The 11,917-nt window shown below is 60.0% G+C and overlaps 2 long non-coding RNA genes across 2 annotated transcripts; one reads left to right on the top strand and one right to left on the bottom strand.

Moving 5' to 3' along the window:
• Positions 1 to 4,085: 4,085 nt before the first annotated feature.
• LOC148109397 (uncharacterized) lies at positions 4,086 to 6,230 on the top strand. The gene is made up of 2 exons (XR_015725678.1): positions 4,086 to 5,454; positions 5,747 to 6,230. It is a non-coding gene; the product is annotated as an uncharacterized LOC148109397 (long non-coding RNA).
• Positions 6,231 to 9,364: 3,134 nt separating this feature from the next.
• On the bottom strand, positions 9,365 to 11,867 carry LOC123779280 (uncharacterized). Its single transcript, XR_006776156.2, has 2 exons — positions 11,629 to 11,867; positions 9,365 to 10,404 (listed from the first exon to the last, which is right to left on the bottom strand). It is a non-coding gene; the product is annotated as an uncharacterized LOC123779280 (long non-coding RNA).
• Positions 11,868 to 11,917: the final 50 nt, after the last annotated feature.

Genomic DNA, 11,917 nt, shown 5'->3' with positions numbered 1-11,917 from the left:
GAGGGTAATGTGGGGCCTTGGTGCTCCAGGAGCCCGCACGCACAGCCCCTAGGGCTTCACGGGGGTCGGAGGCAGCAGCCCATGCTCTGGAAGGGTCATCCTGCCACCTCTGTGCAGAGGCTGCCCTGGGATGCCAGCATCACAACTAGACCTGGTAGGCGGCCACCAAGAGCAGAGACTGGAGGTCCTGCACACCGCCCTAGACTGTCCCACAGACGCCAGTGCCCCATGCACCTGTCTACAAGGACTGGGTGGGCCGACTGGGCCCTTTTGTTCTATTGTTCTATTGAGCCCCTTAACTGATTGAATGGGGCCCACCCACAGAGGAGAGAGCGGCCCGTTTCACTCACTCTGCTAATTGAAATGTTCATCTCATCCAGAAACAGCTTTACAGACAAACCCAGAATAACGTTTGACCAAATATCTAAGCACCCATGGCTTAGTCAAGTTGACACATACAGCCAACCACCACAGCAAAGATAAGAACTGTACTTAATGCCATAGGGTTGGCCTAATTCCTGCCGCTACAGATAGGCTCTCACCGTGACAGAGCAGAGCGCAAAGCAGCCGCAGGTCCACCTCCTTCTCTTAGCCACAAGAGGGGCAAGGGCTCTTCTCGGGCCCCAGCAGCTTGGACACATCCCCGGGAAGGGCTCTGCTGGGTTCTGTGGGGGGCTCGAGCCATTCACCATCCATCCCTGGGCCAGGGGCTGGGACCAAGAAGCTGGGCTCAGAGATGGCTCTCAGCCTCTCAATCACACCACCTTCCCCGGGCAGCTTGCCCGGGTGCGCAGACTGAACTGTAAGTGTTCACACACGTCTTTTTCCGTTGATACGCAACATTCCGTATTGCACTACCCCAGGGTTTCAGGCTTCGAGACCCTAGATGAACAATAGCGAGCCCAGAGGGGGGAGCACCTGCTGTGCGCCCTGTGCCCCTAAGCAGGTGGGTAGCTAGCTCCCAGCATCCAGCTTCTAAGGACACCCAGGCTACTCGGGAGGCCTTCTGTGCCATCTTGGGCAAGGTACACCCGGTCTTTGAGCTGCACTGGTATCCTGCATGTGACTCCGTACCACAAGGTTCGTGTGAGCGCTGAGATCGTGTGGGGAACAAGCACAGCACGGGCCAGAGTCAGAAGGTAACAAGTAGGAGCCCTAACCCACACAGCCACCATCTGGAAAATAATTACATCCTTTGCCATGAAAATTCATAACATTTATGCATTCACTCCAGTAAACCTCCCTCTCTCTCTTTTTAAAATTTTGTTTATTTATTTCAGAGAAGAGAGAGAGAACGCACAAGCAGGGGGAAGGACAGAGGCAGAGGGAGAAGCAGACTCCCCACTGAGCAGGAAGCCTGCTGCGGGACTCCATCCCAGGACCCCCAGATCATGACCTGAGCGGAAGTCAGATGCTTAACAGACTGAGCCACCCAGGCGCCCGCAGTAAACCTTGCTTGGGCACCTGCGCTGTGCTGGCGGTCCCCACCTCGGAGATGGCGGTCCGCGCACCAAGTCTCATCCAGCCGCGCCCTTGGTGCAGCTGGGTGTGGGTCTGTGCGTCTGCTGCACGACTCAACAGTCACTAGGAGTCACCCAAGTGCATCAGTGATCGGATCCCCTCGGCTTTATCTTGTAAACCCAAGGTCGTCGTCTAAACCAGATCTGGCAGCGTTTCTCCAACGCTAGTGAAAACCAGGCAAACTGCTCTTCCCAGAGATGCCTGTGTAGGAATGTCTCTGACTGGGTTCTCTGAGCTGGACCCGGACCCTGCGGAGGGGTGAATCCGGGAGGGGGTCTCGGGGCTGGGGGAGGGACGGGCTGGACCCGGACCCTGAGGAGGGGTGAATCCGGGCGGGGGTTCTCGGGGCTGGGGGAGGGACAGGCTGGACACACACCCTGCGCGACGAAGCTTTGCACTGAAAAAACCGGCAGCGGGGTGGACAGCGGCGGAGAGGAGAGTCCCGCGGGGCCGCCAGGCTGGAAGCGCAGAGGAAGGAGCACGTCCCTCCCTCCCCGCTGCGCCGCCCGCTCCGTCTGGCGCCCCTAGCGGCGGAGCCTCGCATGGCGGCACCGGCCTGGGAAGCGGGGTCTGCAGAGCCAGGCGGGAGGGAGGCCGGCCCCGGGAGCGCGGGTGGTGAGGGACAAAATTTGATGTCTGGTGCCACTTGCATTTGAGTGTTATTCAGAAGATAAATGCTAAAGGCCAGAATTTAGTCAGTGCTCAGACAGATGGCCTCAAGCGAGATTTTGCAGGAAGTCCTCACCCACATGCAGCCAGCGTCCGAGAGCCTCAGACATGGGGCCACAGGTGCGGACCGGCCCCCAGTCAGAGCTGGAAACGTAGTGCGCTCGAGAGACAAGGTGGATGTGGTGGCCGGGGCGGGGCACGGGCTGGAGCTCAGGTGTTAGGAAGCACCAGAGACTTCTCAGTACAGAGACACCTGTACACGCACCCGAAGGGGACGGACCGTCAGATGCAACAACGCGCCGGAGAGTTTGGGGGGCGAAGACCTCAGGAACGTCGGGAACGCGCGAGGCGTTCAGCGCTAGCTCAGGCTACGTTCCACATCAGAGAGTTCACACCGGAAAGAAGCCAATGAGTGGACGAGACACGGCGAGGCCTTTGGCAGAGGGTCCGGCTGTCGGGGATCAGAGTTCACAAGGAGAGAGAGCCTCTGAATGTAGTGAATGTGGAGAAGCGTGCTGGCTCACAGCGGAGTCAGAGACGGGACCGTGGACGCAGGGCTCGCGGATGGGCATCCGTAGTCTGCACTAGAGAGCCTCGTCGCTGTCCTCATGCAGGATGGAACCATCGCTGAACACTTTCAGCATCTGAGGAATACCAGCCAGACAGCCCGCACCCACCCCGCAGGGGGCCACAGCAAAGCCTTCAGGCAAGGATCTCGTGCCCCCAGACACCAGCACTGCCACCAGGGAAGCAGCAGGAGGTGAAGCTCTCCTTCCCTCCTGTTCCGCCAACGCCACAGCCAGGGCGCTCCCTCCAGAGGCCTGTGTGCCTCCCCCACACGCTGAGCCCAGCTACCCTCCCTTGCAACAGGCAGAGAGCGTCTCCTGTCGCTGCTACAGGCCCCACCAAGAAGTCCAAGAGAGGCGGCTTCTCTACGCAGTCTTTTCAGACAGTGGATACATTTCAACCATTTTTCCCAGCCTTGCCCTCCCTGTTGGTCAAGCTGGACCTCCTTGGAGAGGCTCCATACACCCCTGTCTTGGCGTGGGAGGTCTCATGCTGGGCTCACCGAATTCGTAGGAGGCTCTGGCCTCCTGTAAGTCCCCTTACCTTGCATTTTCTAGGATCTTATTTCGCGGGGTGTGAGCACCCACTGAGGGGCCACATGGTCACATCACCTGGGGAGCCTGCTGGACAACACAGCTTCCCAGGCCCCATCCCGGGGAGACAGATGAAGTAGGCCCGGGCTAAAGCAGGGGCTCTGGTTTATTTCCAACACCCCCAGTGACAGTGACAGCGCTCCAGGATGGGAACCTCTGGTCTCACCCGCCCTCAAAGGAGGAGCACCTGCGCAGGCAGGTTCAACTCAGCCACCACCTGGCCAGGCCCTGGAACTGCCGGACGGACAGCTCTGGCGCGCCCAGCTGTCCCAGGCTCGGGCTCTTTCCTAAGCACTCGGCGCCTTCGGCCGGCCGCAGCGTTCTTGGACTTGCCGTAGCGGTGGACGGCGATGCCCTCGCCCCAGTCCGAGTCCAGGCTGCAGCGATGCGCAGCCTCCGCGGGCCTTCCCGCTGCCCTCCGCCATTCCTCCCCTGGACCACTCCAACCACCCACAGACCAGGGGGTCTTCTCGAGTCAGACACTGGGTAGGTCCCTCGCTTGCTTCCCAAAGCCCTTCCTACGGCCTTCAGGGCCCTACATGCACTTCTCAGATCTCATGCCCCCAAAGATCTCATGCCCACCGCCCGCGCAACCCCGCACCTCGGACAGCTCCAGGACCCGCTCTCAGACTCTCCCGCGCCCCCGCGTGGGCCCCTGGGGCGAGTCCTCCGAGCTTCCTAGAGCGCCCGGAAGTGCCGGCGCTGCGGGGCGGGACTTCCTGTGGGCGGGCCGCGCGCCTACGGCTCCGCGAAGACAGGTTCCGCGACCTCTTCGGGCCTTCCGACCTGCCGTCGCCGCCCCGCCCGGTACGGCCGGAGTCCGCCCGGCTGGAGCTGCGGGAGGGAGCCGCGGAGGGAGCCGGCGCAGCTGCAGCGCGGGCCGGTTCCCGGTCTCGAAACTCCGCAGGCGGCGGCCCCTGGGAGAGCGCCCGCCCGGCGGGTGTCGGCGCAGAGCCGCCCGTGGGCCCCGGTCCGCAGCGTCCGCGGCGCCCTCTGAGGGGCCAGGCCCTCGCTGCGCAGCCTGGGCTCCGAGGACGGCGCGCTGCCCTCTCCCGCCCCAGTCGTCGTCCCTCGGACCCCGCATCTGAGCAGAAACTGAAGCCCGGTCTTGAAGGAGAACAGATTTTAACAGACTCTTAGTTTCACGGGGAGAGGCAGTCGCGCTCTTTAAAGACAGTTTGGAAAGTGGGGGGAGAATGGAGCACGCCCCCGCCCCGAAAGAACTCACTCGGCGGCTGCAGGGGGTGTTGGCATTCTCAGCCACCGTCCACGCTCTGGGGCTGACTGTTGCCGCTGTTTAAACAGTGGACTCCGTGCTTAACCGCGCCCTAAAATAACATTCCTGTCCCGCAGGGCTCAGGCTTGCCGGGAGCGGCGCCCCAGCACCCCTGACTTAGAGGCAGGAAACCAAGGCGGAGAAGACTTAACCACAGCCTCAGTGTGAACGCAGACTTGGGACCCTCAGACCGATCCCCCCACCCACACACAGTTTGCTGTAACCACTGGTGGACGCACCATCCACTTGCTCGGCACTGTGTGCCAGGCCCCAGGTGCCCAGATGGAAAGCTGTGGTCTCTCCCGTGGACGAGCTACACAGCCCAGGGGAGCTAGGAGGGGACAGGTGTCCACATGTGCCGGTGGACTTGCAGCCCTTTCTTAGGTCTCAAGCAGGTGAACTCATTTGTCCAAATTATGCAGCTAGTACCTCCCAGTGACAGCATCTGACGGTGTTCCTGACCCCAGGTTCAGGGCTTCCTGTCCAGCCACCCTGCATTCTGTATGCAGCACCACTGCAAGGCCACTGTCCTTCTCAGTGCACCTGACCCTCAGGCTGCCCCATGGGATGAGCACCCCCTGGTTCACAGGGCAGCAACCTGCCAGAGAATGGTGGACAGTGAGCCAAACCTGGGAACAGATTTAGTGACCTGCAGGCACAAGGCAGATTGCTTCCCGGGACCCCAATCCACTTGTCCACCCAAGCAGCACCCCTCTACCAGCTCCTGCCTGGGAGAGGGCACCACCGTGATGGAGCGGGCTGCATTTCTTCCGTCTCTGAAAGCTCTAGAACACTCTCCATGGTCCTTACACTTGAAGAGCAGCTCAGGTATCTAAAATTCTTGGGGTGTGTGTTTGTGGTTTGGGGTTTTCCCTTGCAGGTCTCTCCTGAGTCTGTCCCATGTTGGCACTGTGGGGCCTCATCACTCTTTTCTTGCCCCTGAACTTGAATAGCTTCACCACTATACATGGCTGCTGTGGGACACTGTATATTGATTTTTCCTGGGATGGAGTGGTTAATATTTTTAATTTTTTTATTCGGTTATAATTTAACATATTTAAAACTCCCACATCTTAAGTGTCCTGCTTGACTTTTTACATATGTTTCCTCTCCTGTAAAGCCACCCAGTTCAAGACATAGAACTTTCCAGAACCTCCCCCCCCCCAGTCAGTACTTCCAAGGTGACCACTGTTGGAGCCTTAACTTCAGATACGTGGAACCGTGACCTATGCAGTGCTTTGTGCCTGACTTCTGCGTTCAGCAGAGTGTTTCTGAGGCTCACCCGTATGGCCCTGTGTGCCGCGGCCCGCCCTTCTGTGCTCCTGACGGACAGCTTTACTCCTTTCCATAATCGAAGGACCGGTCATCTTCTGCAGAAGAGCCATCGGGAAGCATCCTGCTTGTCTTCCTCTGCCTTTCACATCTTCTCGTCTTCTTCCAACTGTTGTCTTCCACTTCACTCTGTGAGGCTCCCGTAGACCCACCTTCCACCTCCCTGACTTGGCTTTCTGTTGTGTGAATTCAACTTCCTGTTGCTTCTAACGTTTTTACTTCTGATAATACCTTTTTGTCTTACGGGAATAAACATTAAGTAATCCAGTGCATTTTCCTTTTTCACAAGAATTACCAAGAAATTAACAATGTACAATGAAATCCTAGTAAACTGTTCTAACTTGTGCTTCGAAGAGGACTTTAAAAATTCTAAATAGCTTCTCAACATGAACACTTGTGTGACCCCATTTTTGCTTCTCGAGGTTGTTTCTTAGCTAGAACCACTGGCAGCTCCAGGGTGGTCAGTGCAGCCGGGCTCCTGGCCCCCTGGTTCCCCGCTGTCTTTGGCCGCAGAGCCCCTCCCACCCTCCTGCTCACACTTCAGAAGCCGCTCGGGCAGTGCCCGCGGCCGCTGTCCCAACAGAGTCGGCGGCTCCTGCCTCGGATGCTGAGGCAGCCGTCGGCACTCTGGGCACCTGCCATCCCGCACCGCCGAGCCTCTGAGTGTCTCCCTTCTCCTCTGGGAGCACCCCAGGGGCAGGCACTATGATGCGGGGTCCGCGTGTGCATCCCCATCGTCCAGCTCAGCAGGAGCAGGCCCTCGGCCGGTTCTGCTAGATTCCACCGCACGCTGCGGGTTGAGACCAGCCTGGGCAGCCTCTGGGTCTCACTGTGCTGCGACTCCGCACCCCACACCCGCTGAACTGGCATTTTCCACTGGAGGGCCACCGGGGTGTCTCCCCTCAAGCCCTCTCTCAGCCCACATGCCATCTCCGATTGCGGGGGGCGGAGGCCCGGGTGGGCATGCCTGGGGCCCCTCACTGGCAGCGGTCCCCATGCTGGCTAGGCGCGTCCTCACCTGCAGCCCCGCTGCAAGCTCCCCCGGCCCCTGGAAGAATCGGGTCCTCGTGGCTGTGGGGTGATCCCTCAGCGTCTGCTCTCCTGCGTCTTCCTCCACGTAATGCCTTTCCTTCCGTGTCTTTTCTGCGTTTTGCTGATTCGACCTCTATCGTGACGTCAACTCGTTCCCTTGGTCCGAGCTCCTCGTGTTTGTCGGTCGGTCGCGCCACGTGCAATTTCACTGCCCTGGGAGGAGCCATCTGGGCCTCTGGCTGCGCTAGCACTGCCCTGGGGGAAAGCAGGCGGCGGGGCCAGACCTGCTGACCTCAGCTCGGTCCTGCACGGGGCCTTGGCCCCTCGGTTGAGCATGCGGTGCGGCCATGCGCCCTCCCACTGGCCCCTGCCCTGAGGCCCGCAGCTCCGGTGGTCCGGCCAGACCTGTCAGCCAGGGCCTCCCGGGGGGCCGCACATCTCACCTCCCCCGCTCCCGTTCCATTCACAGCAGCCTGAGGCAAAGAAGTAAAGGCCTCTACGCAGTTACCTTTGATCAGAAGGCCTGGTTTCCTTTGCGGAAAAGTAAGCAGAGCTTAGAGTTCTCAGTGACTCTGCAGCGGCACACCAGCGCCGAGACGGCAAGAGGCAGAGCAAACACGCGGGGCAAGGTGCATGTTTTCAGTCCCACACAGGCTGCCCCTGTGCAGGGAGCCCGGCGCCCCGCCAGCGCCCAGAGCGGGCGCCGCGCAGTCGGGGGGGCCGGTTCCCTGTCGTGCTTCGCGAAGCCGTTTGGGCGCCAGAACGCCACACGTGCTAACTTGCACCTTGCGGGTGCTCCTCACCACAGCCCCGCAGGGACCCACACCTGCAGCTCCCAAGCCTCCCAGGTGAGGCGTGACCAACAGGAGACCAGACTCCTGGTGCTAAAGCCGCACTGATGTACACATGGGGGTGAGGACGGTCCCAGGGCCCATCGCCAGCCCTTTCCCGTGTCCCCGCAACCCCTGCCTAACACCCCCCAATGCACACCCCTTCCTACTCCGGCATCTGTCCTTGCTTCCTTTTTCCCTCACCACTGGCTCTAAGGAGACAATGTTGCTGCCCAAAGTCTCTCCACGCGGTGGCTCACAGTCTGGTGACATTTGCACGCACCCCAGAACGAGGAGCAGAGACTCCTGCAGGAAACCTGGAGGAGACAGAGCCCCAGGTGTTGGCGGGGGGCAGAGCTCCCAAGGCTGGGGCCACCGGGCCAAGGACCTGCTGGGTCCTGCAGAAGCCGTGGGGGTGCCCAGGGGCTGGTGGGGCTGCCCACGGGGAGGACAGGAACCACGAACACGAGCCCAGAGGCAAGAGCAGCCTCCCCGTGAGCCTGGTGATCCACCAGTTAGACTGGACAGGCAGGAGACGCCGGAGCTGTGACCCCAGCTGGAGGGGCCACTCGGTATCCGTGGACGCAGAGCTGGCCAACTGGCAATGACTGGAGCTCTGTGGTTTCCGGCCGCAGAGACTGGGTGCTGGTCTGTCAGCACAGAAGTAGCCAGGACTCTCCGGAAACAGTGAGGTATGTCACTTCCTTTTTCCGGGTGCCAGCTCCTTCCTCAGGAAATCCTCACTTCCTCCTCTGCAAAGTAGTCTCTTTCTCTCTCAGGGTCCTTACTACTAGAAGAGGCGACAGACACAGTGAGGGGCTACAGACAGGCTGCATCAGTAGAGGGACGGACCACATGCACGGTTGGGGCTGCAGGCCAGTCCGTGTGACTTTGGCCCTCAGCCCTTCAGCACCTGCCTGGCCCAAATGACGCCCCTCTGCTCCTGCAGGCACCTGGCAGGTCTTGGGGGCCCAGGGCCTGGACCCTTGAAGGCAGGCGGACCACTGCCAAAGCAACAGTGTGAGCGACAGGAACTGCTCGGCACCATCTGGGGCCCCACAGGCTTGGAAGGCCCAGGGGCAGCCCCGAGAGTCAAGCGCTGCTTCAGCAACCCAGGGAATCCAGGTGTCCTGGTGGAGACCGGAACCTTGCTGTGACCAGCTCTCCCTGTCACCTTTCCACCTCTCATCTCTGCAAGGCCCTGTGTGGCCTTGGGCTCCAAAATGATCTAGGGGAACACAGGGAGAGGAACACTCCCCAGAAGTAAAGGTGTGCTCTTGCCAGAATGCATAAGGGGAGAGGTCCTGAGCAGAAGCAAACAACAGGCCCTGGAACCTGCTGGAAAAGAAAAATAATGTGCAGCCCAGGATGGAGTCACCGCTCTAGCTGGCAATGAAAAAGCCCTCTTCTGGCTCCTGGTTGTCAGAGCAGTTCATGCAAGACAGGGGACTCAGACGCATTTTTTCTATTACATAAGCAAAGTATTTTGTAGAAAATTTGGGAAACGAGACAAATAGAAAGACGTCACAGTTCTCACCACGTGGCAGAAGTGTACTCTTCAAATTTATTTACATCTATACAAATCTTTTCTTCCAACCCTTTTTAGGTGGTTTGCAAACACCAAGTCCCTTGGTCTCCTGATGCTTTGGTGTGTGCTTCCTACACTCGGTGTTCTCTTACGAAGCCACAGGACAGTCACCAAATTCGGGCACGCTGGTGCAACACCGCACACAGCACCGCCCCCAGCTCTGCCTGTGTCCACTGCTGTCATTGCAGGGCTTTCCCTCCCCTCCAGCAGCCATGTCCTGCTTCCAGCTGCCATGTGTCCTCACGGTTCCTTAGTGTGATCAGTTCCTGTGCCTTTCTCCTCAAGGACGGCTTACTAGTTGCAAAGGGAAAAGAGCAACCACACCGTGGAAAACCCAGACATTCTGACTACGTGATCAGAATTATCCGTAGCCAGTGACGAGCCGATGGACACAGTGAACACCTCACTGCAGTATTCCCTCTGGAGATGTAGGACCCGTGTCCAGTGACGAGGAAAGGGAACAAGGCTGTGGACAGCACAGGGGGAGCTTTCCAGGCTGGGCAGCAGAAGGAGCGAAGGCTGAGAGGGAGGCTGAAGCAGGCCTGGCATGTTCAGGGCATGACGCCTGGTCCCACAGTTGGGAGCTGGAGAGGTGGTGCTGGAGGTGGTGGGGTGCAGGCCTGGTCCCACAGTTGGGAGCTGGAGAGGTGGTGCTGGAGGTGGTGGGGTGCAGGCCAGCGCCAGGCTGATCAAGGTCAGGGTGCACTGGGCACAGCAGATGGCATGGATTACCTAGCTTCTGGATTGCCGGCGTCCTCCATGTCCACCACAGATGGCCCAGCCCAGCTGTGATGATGCCCCTCTTCCTGCCCAGCATCAGGGGTCACTCATCACCGGTGCTTCTGTTTGGTGTGTGGGGTTAAGGACACACGGCAGACACCAGAGCAAGAGGCTTTTGTAGGAGAATCTTGTAGAAAGAATCATTGCCAGGGAGCAGGTGAACGTTTCAAGGGGCCCTCCGAGTTCTGGGGTTTCTGTAAGCATGTCTGAATGAGGCTGACGAGAAGCCACAGAAGAAGTCATTGACAGGAAAGCACCCGGGGCACGGAAAGACAACTGTATGGTGCCTCGGGGACATGCCGTTCAAGCCCCACGACACAGACCTGTGGCAGACGCTGTAAAGATTTCTCAGCAGCGATGAAACACGAGAGCACCCATTCCATCGAGAAACCCAAGAATGCAGGGCCTGTGGGAAAGCCTGCATCCCCAGCTAATGTGTCTGGAGACGCCAGAGAACTCCCACCTCCCACCCTCAGGCACTGAATCCTGCCAACAACCAAGCGAGTCTGGGAGCACATGCTCCCCCTTGGAGCCTGGGGAGAGACCCCAGCTCCCACCCACGCCTTCCTGGTACCCTGGGAGAGACCCAAACACAGACGTGGCTAGGCTGTGCCCAGACTCCTGAGCCAAGCAAACAGATCACAAAGGCAGGGAAGCTAAAGGGACATCATTTTTGAAAGGCTACTCTGCTGTTTTGCTGCCAGGCCCATGACCCATCTTTGCCTGTGAGTAAGTCAAAGCTCAGTTCCCACTCCAAGCCAGAAGCAAGTTAATCATTCTCTGAGTTCTGTCCCAGGCCCCAAACATCTGGTAACACCTGAGAAGAGCCAGATCCCAGCCATGACCCAGGAAATGAGCTTCAAACCAACCTAGGCTGACGCTGGCATCAAACCCCTGCCTTTGATGACTTATGGGATAGCACCTGTTGTTCACCCCACACTCGCCTTTGATAGGGCCTTACCCTGGATTCACGAAGGAGCAGTACCCGGACCCCAAGCGACGAGGGGGCTCACTTCCCCCCGGAGTCTCCCAGATGCTAGGCCTGCTATTCTCCGTCACTTACACCACTCAGTAAACCGTTCCCACCTTCTCCGGCTCGCATGTGATTTCGGTCCTGCACGAAGCCTAGAGCCCGCACGGCTGGTCCTGCGGGGCCTCCCCCGGGTCCTCGCGCCCCTAGGTGGGCGGGCACTGAAAACCAGCGGTGAGGGAGACCGGGCGCAGGAGCGTCTGTGCAGCCGAGCCGGGGCCGCGCGCCAGGAGGGAGAGCCGCGAGGTGCGCGCGGCAGCAGGGCCGGCCAGGAAGGCGCGAAGCGGGCAGCTGCGGGGCTCCCTCCCCGCCGCGGACGCTAGCGGCCCCTGTCCCTGAAGGAGGTTTCCCCACATCCCTCCCCCCGCCCCCCCGGATTCGGCCCACCTCCTCCCCCAGGGCGCCCCCACCTTTCTCCACCTGCACGGCCTTCGTCCACTCGTTCGTTCATCCCGCCGCCCCTGACCCCACCCGGGCCTGGCTGGAGGCGAGGGAGTTAAGACTTGGGAGGGTGGCGGCTCTGGGAGGTTGGCGGGCCGGAGCGGGAGTGGTCCGTGAGGATGCCACGACCGGAGCGAGCGGCTGGAGCGCCCAGCTGGGGTTGAGGACCCGGGGAGCAGCGGAGTGCACAGCCCTGCCGCGGCCTAGAGCGCCACCGGAAGTGCCCGCGCGGCGGCCGCCCAGGCAGCAGGTGCATAG

The sequence above is a fragment of the Ursus americanus genome, chromosome 9, assembly GCF_024610735.1.
Source record: "Ursus americanus isolate L20-20 chromosome 9, mUrsAme1.1.p, whole genome shotgun sequence".
NCBI classification, from domain to species: domain Eukaryota; kingdom Metazoa; phylum Chordata; class Mammalia; order Carnivora; family Ursidae; genus Ursus; species Ursus americanus.
Note: the sequence above shows the minus strand (reverse complement) of the source record. Positions and strands in the feature narration are given on the sequence as shown.